The sequence below is a fragment of the Lucilia sericata genome, unplaced genomic scaffold, assembly GCF_015586225.1.
Source record: "Lucilia sericata isolate MDLA Ls3-8-SP2 unplaced genomic scaffold, ASM1558622v1 Contig000589F_arrow, whole genome shotgun sequence".
In the NCBI taxonomy this organism is placed as follows: Eukaryota; Metazoa; Arthropoda; class Insecta; order Diptera; family Calliphoridae; genus Lucilia; species Lucilia sericata.
The window spans coordinates 52,304-70,000 of NW_023994596.1; positions in this window are offsets into that span (position 1 = coordinate 52,304).

Here is a 17,697-nt window from a genome sequence, read left to right on the forward strand (position 1 = left end):
ACTCATAAATACCTTGGATCAAGTAAGAACACATTTCATCATTTAAGTAACAGTAAATATATAACAAGCAAAAAACGTAATAACAATGTCAAAAAGCAACAACCAAAGTATACATATACATAAACAAATTAAGAAAAAGAAAAGATTTAGCTTAAGGGTTGCTTTTTCGTCCTTTTTCTCTTTTTTTTTAAATAATCTTGCTTTATGTTGTAAGTAAAACTGTATATGTAAGAGTATGTGTGTTAGTTGAAAAAAACATGATGTTAGAAAATAACAATGGACTTTTTTTGGCGCCTTAACAAACCCATTGACACCTTTTTTTGTAGTATTCAAAAAAAAAAAAAATTTGGAAATTTATTCAGCCTTAGGCTTTTAGGAAGGGGGTGTTTGTTATTTTGTTTAGCTTTTTTGTTATCCTTTTGTTGCTTTATTTTTTGACTTTGTTATTTTTGCAAATATTTATTTATATTTTTAATTTTGTTGTTGTTAGCAACAATAGACATTTAGGGGTTTATTCTTTGTTTAGGAACACATTTTACAATTTGAGGCTGAATTAAAATATTTGGCAAATTAAGCTGTTAGTTCTAACTGTCTGATATGATTGTCTTGAAATCACACACAGACTTACTTAAAGAGATTTTTTAATTTAACAAAAATTTATGATTATGTTTAACATAATAAAATTTTTCTTAATCATTTGTTTTCTTTACTTATCCTATCACTTGTAATAGTTAATTATTTATTACAAAATTGCAAACAATTTTATAAATTTGAAACTTAAAACCAAAGAATAATCTTAAAACATTCAATAAAGTGAAATTTTCAACCTTGAATAATTTGAATCTTGAATTTTTAAAACTTTTTCCTTAACTTATTTTCTTTAACATAAATATCTCAATTTTATAAAAGATTTTAGTTAACCAAACATTTTTTGGTAACAGCTAAATTCAAAAATTCTTTAATAGTTCTATGCAACTTTCAAGGCTAAGTATGCGTTTTTTTATTAGTATTTTTTTTCATTACATTGTCTGCTGTTTTTATTTATTCATTACTTTTTCGCTTTTCTGACTTTTTTATAAAATTTCTCTTTTGTTCTCCACTTGTATTAAAAATAATTGTTAAGAGTTTTCAAGCATTTTACCAAAATTTTACGTCCCCAACCACTTAGACATTCCCACACACACATACATCGCTTCCTTTTGCCCCACAAACTGACTCTCCCAAATTTACAACAACAGTAATACTTAAGTAATTCCCTCATTTAGACTCTCTACTAAATAGATTTTAACTTTTGTAAGTTTTTCTTTATTTCTTTTTTCGCTGTTCCTTTTTCTACTTTTCTCGTGTTGCTTTTCCCTTTTGCTGTTTATACGTACATTTATTTGTTTGTTTTCAGGGCTTTTCTTTATATAAATTTATAAAAATCCTTATTTTTCCTAAAATGTTTATTTTATTTCTCAGTTCTTTGTATCCTTTAAACGTTTTTACTTACACACCGACATCTTGGATATTCGTATTGCTGCCTTCAATGGTTTTTTCTTGGTTTTTACTCTCAGACAGTTCTGACAGATTTTAGAAATTTGAAAGCCGTATTAGTTTGTGTTTTTAGTTTTTGTTTAACTTTTTTGTTTTCCCTCCCATTTTCCTGTTTATATGTCTACCAATATGAAAGTTTACATGTGTGTCAATGTTTGTGGGTGTATGAGAGCGTCCCTGTATGTTGTCTTCTTTTATGTTTTGTTGATGTGTTCTTTATTTTATAATATTTATTTAAGAAATTGGATTTAAACCATTTTTGTTTATGCTTTTCATCAAATGTTTTTAGAATATAACCATGGGAGAGACAGATTGAAGATATTTTGAAGAAGGTCTTACATACCAAATGCGCAATATTTCGGTAATTTTTGGACTTAAGACATAACAAAGTAACTACTACTAACTAACTAACTAACTAACTAACTAACTAACTAACCTACTAACTAACTAACTAACTAACTAACTAACTAACTAACTAACTAACTAACTAACTACTAACTAACTAACTAACTAACTAACTAACTAACTAACTAACTAACTAACTAACTAACTAACTAACTAACTACTAACTAACTAACTAACTAACTAACTAACTAACTAACTAACTAACTAACTAACTAAACTAACTAACTAACTAACTACTAACTAACTAACTAACTAACTAACTAACTAACTAACTAACTAACTAACTAACTAACTAACTACTAACTAACTAACTAACTAACTAACTAACTAACTAACTAACTAACTAACTAACTAACTAACTAACTACTAACTAACTAACTAACTAACTAACTAACTAACTAACTAAACTAACTAACTAACTAACTAACTAACTAACTAACTAACTAACTAACTAACTAACCTAACTAACTAACTAACTAACTAACTAACTAACTACTAACTAACTAACTAACTACTAACTAACTAACTAACTAACTAACTAACTAACTAACTAACTAACTAACTAACTAACTAACTAACTAACTAACTAACTAACTAACTAACTAACTAACTAACTAACTAACTAACTAACTAACTAACTACTAACTAACTAACTAACTAACTACTAACTAACTAACTAACTAACTAACTAACTAACTAACTAACTAACTAACTAACTAACTAACTAACTAACTAACTAACTAACTAACTAACTAACTAACTAACTAACTAACTAACTAACTACACTAACTAACTAACTAACTAACTAACTAACTAACTAACTACTAACTAACTAACTAACTAACTAACTAACTAACTAACTAACTAACTAACTAACTAACTAACTAACTAACTAACTAACTAACTAACTAACTAACTAACTAACTAACTAACTAACTAACTAACTAACTAACTAACTAACTACTAACTAACTAACTAACTAACTAACTACTAACTAACTAACTAACTAACTAACTAACTAACTAACTACTAACTAACTAACTAACTAACTAACTAACTAACTAACTAACTAACTAACTAACTAACTAACTAACTAACTAACTAACTAACTAACTACTAACTAACTAACTAACTAACTAACTAACTAACTAACTAACTAACTAACTAACTAACTAACTAACTAACTAACTAACTAACTACTAACTAACTAACTACTAACTAACTAACTAACTAACTAACTAACTAACTAACTAACTAACTAACTAACTAACTAACTAACTAACTAACTACTAACTAACTAACTACTAACTAACTAACTAACTAACTAACTAACTAACTAACTAACTAACTAACTAACTAACTAACTAACTAACTAACTACTAACTAACTAACTAACTAACTAACTAACTAACTACTAACTAACTAACTAACTAACTAACTAACTAACTAACTAACTAACTAACTAACTAACTAACTAACTAACTAACTAACTAACTAACTAACTAACTAACTAACTAACTAACTAACTAACTAACTAACTAACTAACTAACTAACTACTAACTAACTAACTAACTAACTACTAACTAACTAACTAACTAACTACTAACTAACTAACTAACTAACTACTAACTAACTACTAACTAACTAACTAACTACTAACTAACTACTAACTAACTAACTACTAACTAACTAACTAACTAACTAACTACTAACTAACTACTAACTAACTAACTAACTAACTAACTAACTACTAACTACTAACTAACTAACTAACTAACTACTAACTAACTAACTAACTAACTAACTAACTAACTAACTAACTAACTAACTAACTTACTAACTAAATAATCGGTTTTTAGTGAAAACATAAAAGTTCATTTTCTGGCTAAACTAGAAGCCCTAGCGCAAAAACAATGATAATCTGTGATCACTTTATTTTCCACTAAAAGTTGATTTTTAGTGAAAACATAAAAGTCCTTTTTCTGGCTAAACTAGAAGCCCTAGGGCAAAAACAATGATAATCTGTGATCACTTTTATTTCCCACTAAAAACCGATTATTTAGTGAAAATATAAAAGTCCATTTTCTGGCTAAACTAGAAGCCCTAGGGCAGAAACAATGATAATCTGTGATCACTTTTATTTCTCACTAAAAGTTGATTTTTTAGTGAAAACATAAAAGTCCATTTTCTGGCTAAACTAGAAGCCCTAGGGCAAAAACAATGATAATCTGTGATCACTTTTATTTCCCACTAAAAACCGATTATTTAGTGAAAACATAAAAGTCCATTTTCTGACTAAACTAGAAGCCCTAGGGCAAAAACAATGATAATCTGTGATCACTTTGTTTTTCACTAAAAGTTGATTTTTTAGTGAAAACATAAAAGTCCATTTTCTGTCTAAACTAGAAGACCTAGGGCAAAAACAATGATCATCAGTAATCACTTTTATTTCCCACTAAAAATCGATTTTTTAGTGAAAACATAAAAGTCCATTTTCTGACTAAACTAGAAGCCCTAGGGCAAAAACAATGATAATCTCTGATCACTTTTATTTCCCACTAAAAACCGATTATTTACTGAAAACATAAAAGTCCATTTTCTGGATGAACTAGAAGCCCTAGGGCAAAGACAATGATAACTAACTAACTAAATTTCATAAAATGATCTTGAAAATTGCGGCCTGTAGTTTCCTCACGATGTTTACATGGACAAACAGAAGAACGGTCTTACAGACTGAGGGATATAGCTTAATCGACTCAGAAAGAGATTCTGAGAAGATTTTTATAGTTTGAGATAGGCTTGGGACCATAATTATACCCTTCATATTCCACAATATAATTTTCCGACCCTATAAAGTGTATATATTCTGAATGCTTATAGATAGTGGAGTCGATTAAGTAATGTCTGTCTGCCTGTTGAAATCAGTTTTCTGAAGACCCCAGCTATTTTCAGGATCCAAGTCTTCAATATTTAAATCAGCAAAATCTGTCCGTAAATAACGGAAATATAAGCAAAAATCCGAGACAACCTCTGAAAATGTCATCTAAAAAAGAAAATTTCTTGCATGTTTTGATAAATAAGCAACAACAACACTGCTTATTGGAAGAAGATGTATGTTGGTTTCAAGGGGCTTTAGATGAAAGGATTGAACAATTATAATTATTGGGGAGAATCTCTCAGATCTAAGTTATTTATGGACTGAGGTTTTACTAATCGAAAGCATGTCTAATAGAATTATTTGTAATTTTCAACTCACAAATATGATTTCAACACAAATCCGCACAGACGGACATGACACGCTTACCATTCTCACGAAGATGAAGGATATAAAATTGTAATTTCTAAAGCTTTTTCCACTTCTTTATAAAATTTTGCCTAAATCGGTGATCATCTGTTCATAGCTTTTATTAAGAATTTTAAAAACAAAATTAAAAATTACCTTATAGGTTTCTTTTCACCTCAACAGTTATGCAAATAGTTTATGCTGATTTCTCTAAAAGAATTTTCGATTTAGTTAAACCGTATTATTTGTATCTTTCTTTTTTTCTCTCCTTTTCGTCAAGTATCATTTGTAGATTTAAATAAACACTAGTTTTATTAGAGCTTTTAATGTAAAACAAATATTTCATCAACTTTGTTATTTAGGATCTTTTTATTTTTGGAATTATACTTGTGGTTTTGTAAATTGAAATATATGAAAACGAATTTTTAATATAAATAAATAAGAAATATATGTTTCGAAAGCAAAATGGAAATAAGTGGGTCATTATATTTTAAAGGTTTATTTTTTCTAATGCTTATTATTAACATATGAGAGTGGTTAATGGAATATTTATAGTCATTGGGAAAATTTTTGATTATTTATGTTTTTATTTAATATTTTCAATATTAAAAAATTAGTAATGATTATTTTTAAGAGATAAAATCAAAAACTATGAAATGCACCTAATAACCTGTATATTTCAGGGGTTGTGAGTTGAACCCATCTAAAAGAATAACATTTATCACCACTTCAAAAGTAGCAATTAGTGAATGTTTTTACCTTCTGTGGAAGTGATGTTTAATGACTTCCGAAGAAGCGAAAATAATTCTATTTTTTAATGCTGAAGATATTTTTTTTGTTCTTACATTTGTTTGAGATTAGCGCTTGTATTTATAAAAAAATCTTATTTTGCTTTTAATGCACTCAATAGTTAAAGCACACTTTAGCCTTAAAAACCATTAATAAAATTGTGATATTCATAAACAAATAATAAACGTATATTAGCTATTGTGCTGATTTATGTTTAAGGTGGCAGCACTGTACAATATGGCCGTCATTTTATGTGTTAGTGTTGCGTACAATTAGGATAAAATATTCGTTGATTCGGTTTTCTTAAATTCATATTTTTGTTTATAATAGATTTTTGACAATAAAAACAAACTTTTAAGAAAAATAAATATATATATGGCTTTAATAAATGTCTATTTAGTTCAGATGTATAAATATAACAGATAACTTCTAATTATTATTAAAAGCATCCGAATAACGGATATTTTGCGACAAAATATACATCACTATGACACATTTTCTTATTTTTACTTATTTTCCTTGTAATTTTTGATAAATATTTGCAAATATTGATAAATTTCTTTGATATTTGAGTAATTTTAAAGCCGGCGAATATATTTTGCATTAGTATAACACTAATCAATATAATTTACATGGTTAATTACTTTATAGCATTATATTTAACCAACAAACTTTGAAAAAGCCAAATCAAATGATTTTGTCCATCATTTGGTTGACAGACGGGCATTTCCAAATTGCCTAAAAATAGTGCTGGACAATTGGAATATTGTCAAATATTCATGCATTAATCCAATAAGGCGTAGATTTAAGTTTTTTCCTCAAAATATAACAGTTTAAAAATTTTCTGGGATTTTATTTACAAATTTGTAAACGTTAAAATTAGAATTTTTAGATTTTATTTTAAAAGAAACCATAATTAGTTTAGCAATCAACCTAAAATTACCGGAAAAATCTTTATCTGAGAAAAAAATTGTTAAAAATCAACTTATTGTTGGTTTAAAGAAGGGTCGAGCCTACAATAAAATTCTTCTAATTGTCAATGGTTTATTGAAGGTCTTTTAAGCTATTTCACGTTTATAAATACGACTTTCCTGAATTTTGCCTAAAATTGTTTAATAAACCCAAATAAATTTTTATAAATACAGCCGTAGAAATTTTAATTTTGTGCTTCTGTTTTAAATGTATATATTAACCTTATTAATGTTAATATTAGTTAAGTCAAATTACTTGTATTCCATAATAACACAAATTTCACATTCGAATAACTTCCAAAAAAAAGAGCATAAAAATTACTTCTTAAGAATGACTTCAGAAGTAGTAAATTTCGTATTAAATAAAAGAAATTTTAAAACAAACAATATTAAACTTTGTGTGATGACGTTAATTATTCCGGAATTTCTTACAAAATTTCCAAAAAGTAACTTCAATACAGTTTAAGTTGTTGTAATTTTGTCTAATTTATGTCTGTCATTCTTTACTAAATTTAGTATTTTTACAGTCGATTAACACATCTCCTACATATACATATTTAATTAATAACAAAATTACTAATAAGTTTCTCATAATTTCAAAGATATGCATGCGTATTTATAATTTATAAATAAATAATGTCCTTGAAATGGAAAAACCATAACAACAGACATTATTAATATTATGTATTAAATAATATATTTTATTAACGAACATTAAGGTGGCTGTATTTTAATACAGGGAGTTACAAAAGTTTCTTATTTTGCAAATATTTTGAGAACTCGGGAATTATTGATTATAACTAAGTCTATAGTCTAGTCTATAGTCTAGTCTATAGTCTAGTCTATAGTCTAGTCTATAGTCTAGTCTATAGTCTAGTCTATAGTCTAGTCTATAGTCTAGTCTATAGTCTAGTCTATAGTCTAGTCTATAGTCTAGTCTATAGTCTAGTCTATAGTCTAGTCTATAGTCTAGTCTATAGTCTAGTCTATAGTCTAGTCTATAGTCTAGTCTATAGTCTAGTCTATAGTCTAGTCTATAGTCTAGTCTATAGTCTAGTCTATAGTCTAGTCTATAGTCTAGTCTATAGTCTAGTCTATAGTCTAGTCTATAGTCTAGTCTATAGTCTAGTCTATAGTCTAGTCTATAGTCTAGTCTATAGTCTAGTCTATAGTCTAGTCTATAGTCTAGTCTATAGTCTAGTCTATAGTCTAGTCTATAGTCTAGTCTATAGTCTAGTCTATAGTCTAGTCTATAGTCTAGTCTATAGTCTAGTATAGTCTAGTCTATAGTCTAGTCTATAGTCTAGTCTATAGTCTAGTCTATAGTCTAGTCTATAGTCTAGTCTATAGTCTAGTCTATAGTATAGTCTATAGTCTAGTCTATAGTCTGGTCTATAGTCTAGTCTACAGTCTAGTCTATAGTCTAGTCTATAGTCTAGTCTATAGTCTAGTCTATAGTTTAGTCTATAGTCTAGTCTAGTCTATAGTCTAGCCGATAGTCTAGTCTATAGTCTAGTCTATAGTCTAGCCGATAGTCTAGTCTATAGTCTAGTCTATAGTTTAGCCGATAGTCTAGTCTATAGTCTAGCCGATAGTCTAGTCTATAGTCTAGTCTATAGTCTAGTCTATTGTCTAGTCTATAGTCTAGCCGATAGTCTAGTTTATAGTCTAGTCTATAGTCTAGTCTATAGTCTAGTCTATAGTCCAGTCTATAGTCTAGTCTATAGTCTAGTCTATAGTCTAGTCTATAGTCTAGTCTAAAATCTAGTCTATAGTCTGGTCTATAGTCTAGTCTACAATCTAGTCTATAGTCTATTCTTTAGTCTAGTCTATAGTCTAGTTTCTGAGAGCAACTTTTGAAAAAATCATGTTCAAGAAAGAACTTACCTAGCCTTTATTACAATTGAATATTGCAGAATTTTTCCATATTATTTTACTTTTTTTTGGTACCACCCTAATATTTCCGTTAGATAACTATTACTAAAGCTTTTGTTAAGTTAGAAATTATGTAAATTAATGTTAAATACTATTAACTTTTGCTGTTTCTACGCAATAATTTTCTAATATGGCCCTCAGGACGTATGATTGTTTTATATAGAAAACAAATTCTACATTAATCAATCATACGTAATGTATAAATTATTTAAATGCAAAGTATTAACGTAACTTACATAAGTGGGCAGAAAAATAGGTGCGCGAATAATTTTTTTTTCTTATGATAGGGAATACTGTTCCAAAACGTGAATATTATGATTTTGGAGATAGTACCTATAATGGGGGCTGGGGGCTTGGCAACTATGAACTGTGTTTTGAGACTGACAAGTATCTGAGATCAAATAATGCGCGTCGTATTTGAAGATAATTCAGTGAGTTTTAAGGGATTTTATGACAATAAACTGATTTGCTGAAGAACGATCGTTATGAAATATAGTGGAGATTTTTCAGCAGTCAGACTGATCTATAAATCGCTCCAAATTCTAATATAGATTCAAAGTTTACAAAGTTACACCCTTCAGGCTCTATCACTAATATTGCAAAAATCTTTCTTGATTTTTGATAAATATTCACAGCTATTTTTAAGACCACGAATGTATGAAAGATTTTTTTTTTTTATTTTTTCTCCGTTAAATACTATATTTTCTTCTTTCACGAAATAAATATTATAGATATTTTCAATGCCATTATAATATGATTGTTATTGCTGCTGTTACCACTTTTTGCTCAGTTTTTTTTTTTTTTTTTTGTTATATCAACTATCATCTCAGACGTCATCACTTTACAGTTTGCTAAAATACTATACATGTATGCTCTTTTTTGTTGCTGTTGTTTTTTTGCTATTGCTATTTCATTATTTTATATATGCAAGAGTTCAAGGATACTTTTACGTTACGCAAAAAATTTGCACACTCACACATACAAACTCTACACATAATAATTTGCTTTTGCTTGCTCTTTCTCACTCATTCTGTCTCTTACTCTCGGATGAATTAACTATAATGGTTGTATATAATAGCAACAACAACTAACGAAACGACAACAAAACATATACAAACTGAAAATAAAGGAAAACAAAAAATATAACAACCATACTCATCATATACACACTCTTAAGTGTGCACAGATATACATACATTCACAAAAAAAATACAATATCCAATCCAATGGATATGTATATATGTGTAGTAAAAAATAGTATTAAGAACTTATTCCTAAACAATTTTGATAAGATAATAATTTTATAGGATTATGTTTGATATTTTCAGTGATATATGATATAGGATGGGGGAATGAGGGCTTAATTTCTTAGATCGAATTATTTTTGTAGAATTTTGCTCAGCTTTTGAAATTGATCGGTTAGTAGATCACATACTATTTTTCAACAAGTTCATCCAAGAACTTTTGGAGTTACAGTGGGTCAAAGTTTATCCTTTTACCGAATGGTTCCAAAAATTATTATTGAATTTGTTTCTCCAATATTAAAATTTTCTAAGACAGACCATAAGATACACAAAGTAACTGGCAAGATGTCTAAATGCTTAACGTGAACACCTGTCTTGAGAACGGTCTACCATTCGCCCCTGAATCCTTCTATGAAGAACCGGTTGGCAATTTTTGTACATGGATGTGCCGGTCCATGTACAAGCACTTTCGATATATCTAATCTCTTGCCATAGTAGCTCCGTTGCGGAATGACAGGCAGCATGGGATGAATAACAATGAAAACCTTGGCAAGGAAAAGCAATCACTGCTCTAAAATCAATAGAAGGAGCGACTACCCCAACATTAGGTGAAATCAATCTTCCGGTATACCAGAAGGTGACCACCCTTATGATGTCATGAAAGATTTCATTATTTGAAATGCAATCCCCATCAACTAATGAGCCATTCCAGTGCATTCCTTAACCTCTTAAAGCCCGCGCAACCACACTAGTGAGATGGCTCTGTTGATTCGGCAACAGCACCTAGAGACGAATTTGGTAGTCTGAAATACCTATCCAATAAATCAGATCCCTTTGTATGTCAGATAATGTGACAAATAATGTAGAAATTTCCAAAGTCAATTCGAAGCCAATAATTGCCCCGACAAGTTGAGTGGTGGGCCCCAACCATAAATCGCGTAGCATGAAACAATATGAATCCTGTTGAGATGGCAACAGCACCGAGAACTTCCCTGAAGTAAAAGGTCTACTAAATCAGTACTAGTCTCCTGTCGGGCAGAGGAGTCTTTCTCGATCGTTCACTAATTACATCAGTTCTATTCTCAGACCATAAAGAACGATCTACGGAATGACAGGCAACTACCAAGTGTCAACCTGAAAATTTCCCCACCTATACTGGCGAGAGAATCCAGACATACAAGACATTCGGATATATCAGTCCTTGAATCAACATGTCTCCCCGCGAATTTGGGTATAAACCACATCCACTACGTAGATCCCGAAGGAACCTCGTTCAACTGACCAGTCAGGACAAGTCCTGCGGGCAACTGGCTACCCGTAGTGTCAGATTATATGGTACTCTGGTTCGACCCCAAGGAAACGCCGAGGATACATTTGATCATCACCGGTAGACTAGAGGTATTGGTAGCACATCTTTTTCCCAATGCAATAACATCAAGATGGTGATTTCACCAAGGTAACATGCCCCCGGGGGGAAAAGTAACTAGCAGACGGATGGACAATCGGAGCGACGGGCATGATAGTTTTAGAATTAAATAAGATCAAGGAATATATATCTACGTACACCTTAGCGTCCCTACGCAATGACAGTTGGATAGAAAAATGGTCAGACTAAATGGTCCTGTAATCTAATAACAACCCAAAAGACCTTTGTGTCCCTAAGAACAAACTAATCTTAAAATGACATAAATTCAGGATAAGCTTTTTTTTAATAACACCTAATCTGTAGCATGCCTTTTAAATATAACTCATACGCACGAGGTACTTAATCATTACTAATTGTAGCGTTAGTGACTGACTGATTCATCATCGCACAACCCAAACGGTTGAACCTAGAATCATGAAATTTTAACAGTGTTTTTGGTTATGTAGATCCACTAAGGAGGGATTTTTGCAAATTTGTACATTTAGGGGTAAAACAGGTTTACTTAATTATCTTACACAATATTAGTCATACAAGAAATATTGTAAATGTACCTGTATCAACTCTAAAAATGAGCAGATGGGTGTCTGGTACTTTTTTGAAAATCGTACTTTTAAGGGGTGAAAATGTGTAACAAAGGTGATTTTGGTACCTTTTTTGGCCCTTTATAACTTTTTAACTAATAAACTTAATAACATTTTTATACCCTACACCACTTTAGTGGGGAGGGTATATTGGATTTGTGCTGATGTTTGTAACGCACAATAATATTGGTCCTATACCCACCTTAAAGTATACCAATCGACTTAGAATCATTTTCTGAGTCGATTTAGCTATGTCCGTCCGTCTGTCCGTCCGTCTGTCCGTCCGTCTGTCCGTCCGTCTGTCCGTCCGTCTGTCCGTCCGTCTGTCCGTCCGTCTGTCCGTCCGTCTGTCCGTCCGTCTGTCCGTCTGTCCGTCCATGTAAACCTTGTAATCAAACTACAGGTCGCAATTTTGAAGGTAATTCAATGAAATTTGGCACATGATCTTCTATTGGCCCAGGGACGAAGCCTATTGAAAATTGTTAATATTGGTCCATTATTTCACCTAGCCCCCATACAACTGAGCCCCCGAATAGGGCTTGTAAACTTTGTAATCAAACTACAGGTCTCAATTTTGAAGATAATTAAATGAAATTTGGCACATGATCTTCTATTGTCCCAGAGACGAAGCCTATTGAAAATGGTTAACATCGGTCCATTTTCTCATCTAGCCCCCATACAACTGAACCCCCGAATAGGGCTTGTAAACCTTGTAATCAAACTACAGGTCGCAATTTTGAAGATAATTCAATGAAATTTGCCACATGACCTTCTATGGTACCGGAGACGAAGCTTATTGAAAATGGTTAACATCCATTATTTCACCTAGACCTCATACAACTGAAAACGACGAATAGGGATTTTAAGTTTATAATTATGTTTAATATACTCGTATCTCGACATAAAGCTGCAAAACCAAGTTCTATACTAGCCTTGATGACTCGCATGAATTTTATAATTATAGGGTCTCATTTGACCATAGCCCCTTACAAATCCCCCTTCAAAATTTGACTTAAATGTCAACAATTTTATTCAACAATAAATGGCTTAAGTATATGTATCTGACACAAGTCAACTTAAATGGTTTATTATGAAAACTAAATCACATTTTATTTTTGTAACAGGTGTAGGGTATTATATGGTCGGCCTCGCCCGACTATAATTTCTTACTTGTTGTAAATAATTTTGTTATATTCTTCCAAAATTTTGAGACACCAGTTTCGTACTTTTTTAAAATTCAGTTGTTTTTGGCGGTAAAAGGGCGAAATCTGCCATTTAACTGGGGAAAAAGTACTAAAATGGAAAAAAACGGGAAATTTAATTTATTCAAACTAATTGAGCCAATTTTTATAAAATTTGAAAAAATAGTTAATTTACTTACACAAAATAAGCTATTGATAAATTATTTTGGAATTCGGGTACTAAGGTGTATATAGGACCAAATTCGTGTAAATTGTTTGGTACTTTTTGAAAGCACAATTTTTCTTGAACAGTTTATCTTGGAAACTGGTGCAATTATAGTCCTCAAATTTTGCACGGACAACTTTGACAGCCATAAGTATATTTTTCGACAAAATGGGCGGATTGGCTACAGTGGGCGTGGCACCTTCCATATTAAGAAAATATTTCAGAAAATATAACAGTTAAAGTCCTCAAATTTTGTCGCAGCAACTTAAGTTTCAATGTGATTTTTTTAGTATAAAAAGTGGGCGCACTAGCAGCAGTGGGCGTGGCACCACCCATATTAATTAAATATAAAAAAAATCGTTTATCTTAGAAACTATAAGAGTTAAAATCTTCAAACTTTGCACAAAGAACTTTAACATACATGTAAACATTTCGGGTAATAAATTGGCGGACTACCAAAGGGGGGAACGGCACCTCCCATATGAATTAAATACAAAAAATCTTTTATCTGGGAAACTAATAGAACTAGATTCTTAAAAATTTGCCTTAAGGACTTTCATATTCATCTAAACATTTTGGTGAAAAAAGCGGACTTTCATCAGGGGGTGGCTTGGCTATTGATGTCTTCATGAATATGTACTTTTAGTCTTCAAACTTTTCACTACAATCATTCATAGAAGCTTTTCTAATTTGCATTTAAAATTAACATAATTTTGTCTCACATACTTTAAACTTCACTTTTCACATTAATATAATGATTAAAATCATTTATAAATTTACATGATCACCACTGAATATTTATTTTAATAATAAAAAAAAAAACATCACATAAACTACTTTAACACTAGCCCCCATGGTGAAGGTTATGTAATAAAAACTATACTTGTATACAGAACATTTCAACTTATATAAAATTGAATACATACTTAAGTGTGAATGTGGGGTTTAAAAGGTCCTTGAGGCATAGGAAACTGTAGAAATAGAGAAAAAAATAGCTGTTGATAATATTTTAAACAAGAAATACAATGTTTTTGTTACTTTTGGTGAATTTTTTCTGTTTAAACAATAATATTTGAAATAGATTTTTAAGTTTTTATACCCTACACCACTAAAGTGGGGAGTGTACCCACAAATATTGGTGCTACATCTACCTTAAATTCTATCAATTGACTAAGAATCACTTTCTATGCCGATAATGTCCGCCTATCTGCCTGTTAGTCTGTCTGTCTTATTATATGTTGTTAGGTAATGGTTTATTACAGTGACCCACAGCGTATGCTTAATATTGAAGTAATTGCATACAGATCATACGTACCAGAGTGTGCAAAAATTTAATTCTAAAATTCTTTAGAAACGTTAAAATCGAACTCAACTGAAATTTTATTTACTATTTCCATATATTTCTGTGTCCTCTTTCAACAAAGCACCCAAACAAATTAAGCTGTTGAAAGTACCCTTATACTAAAACAAATGTTCATTTTTATTATTCTATTAATTTCCAATTATGAAGAATTCCATAAAAAGGATTTTTTTCTTGCATTATATTTTATTGAGTACACATAATGTGTTTTTTGTTACTTTTTTTTTTTTTTGTCTGTAAGTAGGATTTTCTTTTAAAGACTTTTTGCTCTAAATAAAGAAGACACGTGTTTGGACTTAGTCATTCATGTACGCATTTATTGTTTGTTAGAGTTTTTGTATTTTCTTTTAACGGTAGGATTTTTTTTTTTTTTTTTTTTTTTTGTGAGATTTTACTCAATACATTAAGGGAAAAGAGTATTATTTGAGATATTAATAAAGTACATGATACTTGTTTTATATTTCATAATAATCCTTTTCACTTAAATATCAAAAATTGACTTATACCAGTTTCCTAATAATCCCCTGATTTCATAAAACATGTATCATTAATCAAGCAATTAAATATCTACAAAACAAAACAAGCAAATATGAAAAAGTAATTTAAAAACTAATTACTTCCATTTCATCTATAATTCATTACTGGCATTTAAATGTTTGTGTGTTTTTTTTAACTTTATTATTGGCTTATACCTGTAACTCAATTATGGAAAATTCAGCATTGAGAGAAAAAAATACATACAAACTTAAATCCATTTTGTATGAGGATTAAAATAAAAATTTAATAAATATGGTGGCTGTTGATAGAATAAAAATGAGAAGGAGAGAATATACAAGTTGATAAAAATTAAATCCATTGAAAAGTTTGTAAAAAATTTTGTATCAGTTTACGGGAATCTATTACAGGCTTTGATCAGTCTTTTTCGCACGAGGTTAAACGGAACAGACATCTTTGAATCTGTAACCAACTAAGCAACCTAATCACTAAGCAACCTAATCAACTAACTAACTAACTAACTAACTAACTAACTAACTAACTAACTAACTAACTAACTAACTAACTAACTAACTAACTAACTAACTAACTAACTAACTAACTAACTAACTAACTAACTAACTAACTAACTAACTACTAACTAACTAACTAACTAACTAACTAACTACTAACTAACTAACTAACTAACTAACTAACTAACTAACTAACTAACTAACTAACTAACTAACTACTAACTAACTACTAACTAACTAACTAACTAACTAACTAACTACTAACTAACTAACTAACTAACTAACTAACTAACTAACTAACTAACTAACTAACTAACTAACTAACTAACTAACTAACTAACTAACTAACTAACTAACTAACTAACTAACTAACTAACTAACTAACTACTAACTAACTAACTAACTAACTAACTACTAACTAACTAACTAACTACTAACTAACTAACTAACTAACTAACTAACTAACTAACTAACTAACTAACTAACTAACTAACTAACTAACTAACTAACTAACTAACTAACTACTAACTAACTAACTAACTAACTAACTAACTAACTAACTAACTAACTAACTAACTACTAACTAACTAACTACTAACTAACTACTAACTAACTAACTAACTAACTAACTAACTACTAACTAACTAACTAACTAACTAACTAACTAACTAACTAACTAACTACTAACTAACTAACTAACTAACTAACTAACTAACTAACTAACTAACTAACTAACTAACTAACTAACTAACTAACTAACTAACTAACTAACTAACTAACTAACTAACTAACTAACTAACTAACTAACTAACTAACTAACTAACTAACTAACTAACTAACTAACTAACTAACTAACTAACTAACTAACTAACTAACTAACTAACTAACTAACTAACTAACTAACTAACTAACTAACTACTAACTAACTAACTAACTAACTAACTAACTAACTAACTACTAACTAACTACTAACTAACTAACTAACTAACTAACTAACTACTAACTAACTAACTAACTAACTAACTAACTAACTAACTAACTAACTAACTAACTAACTAACTACTAACTAACTAACTAACTAACTAACTAACTAACTAACTAACTAACTAACTAACTAACTAACTAACTAACTAACTAACTAACTAACTAACTAACTAACTAACTACTAACTAACTAACTAACTAACTAACTAACTAACTAACTAACTAACTAACTAACTAACTAACTAACTAACTAACTAACTAACTAACTAACTAACTAACTAACTAACTAACTAACTAACTACTAACTAACTAACTACTAACTAACTACTAACTAACTAACTAACTAACTAACTAACTAACTAACTAACTAACTAACTAACTAACTAACTAACTACTAACTAACTAACTAACTAACTAACTAACTAACTAACTAACTAACTAACTAACTAACTACTAACTAACTAACTAACTAACTAACTAACTAACTAACTAACTAACTAACTAACTAACTAACTACTAACTAACTACTAACTAACTAACTAACTAACTACTAACTAACTAACTAACTAACTACTAACTAACTAACTACTAACTAACTAACTAACTAACTAACTAACTAACTAACTACTAACTAACTAACTAACTAACTAACTAACTAACTAACTAACTAACTAACTAACTAACTAACTAACTAACTACTAACTAACTAACTAACTAACTAACTAACTAACTACTAACTAACTAACTAACTACCTAACTAACTAACTAA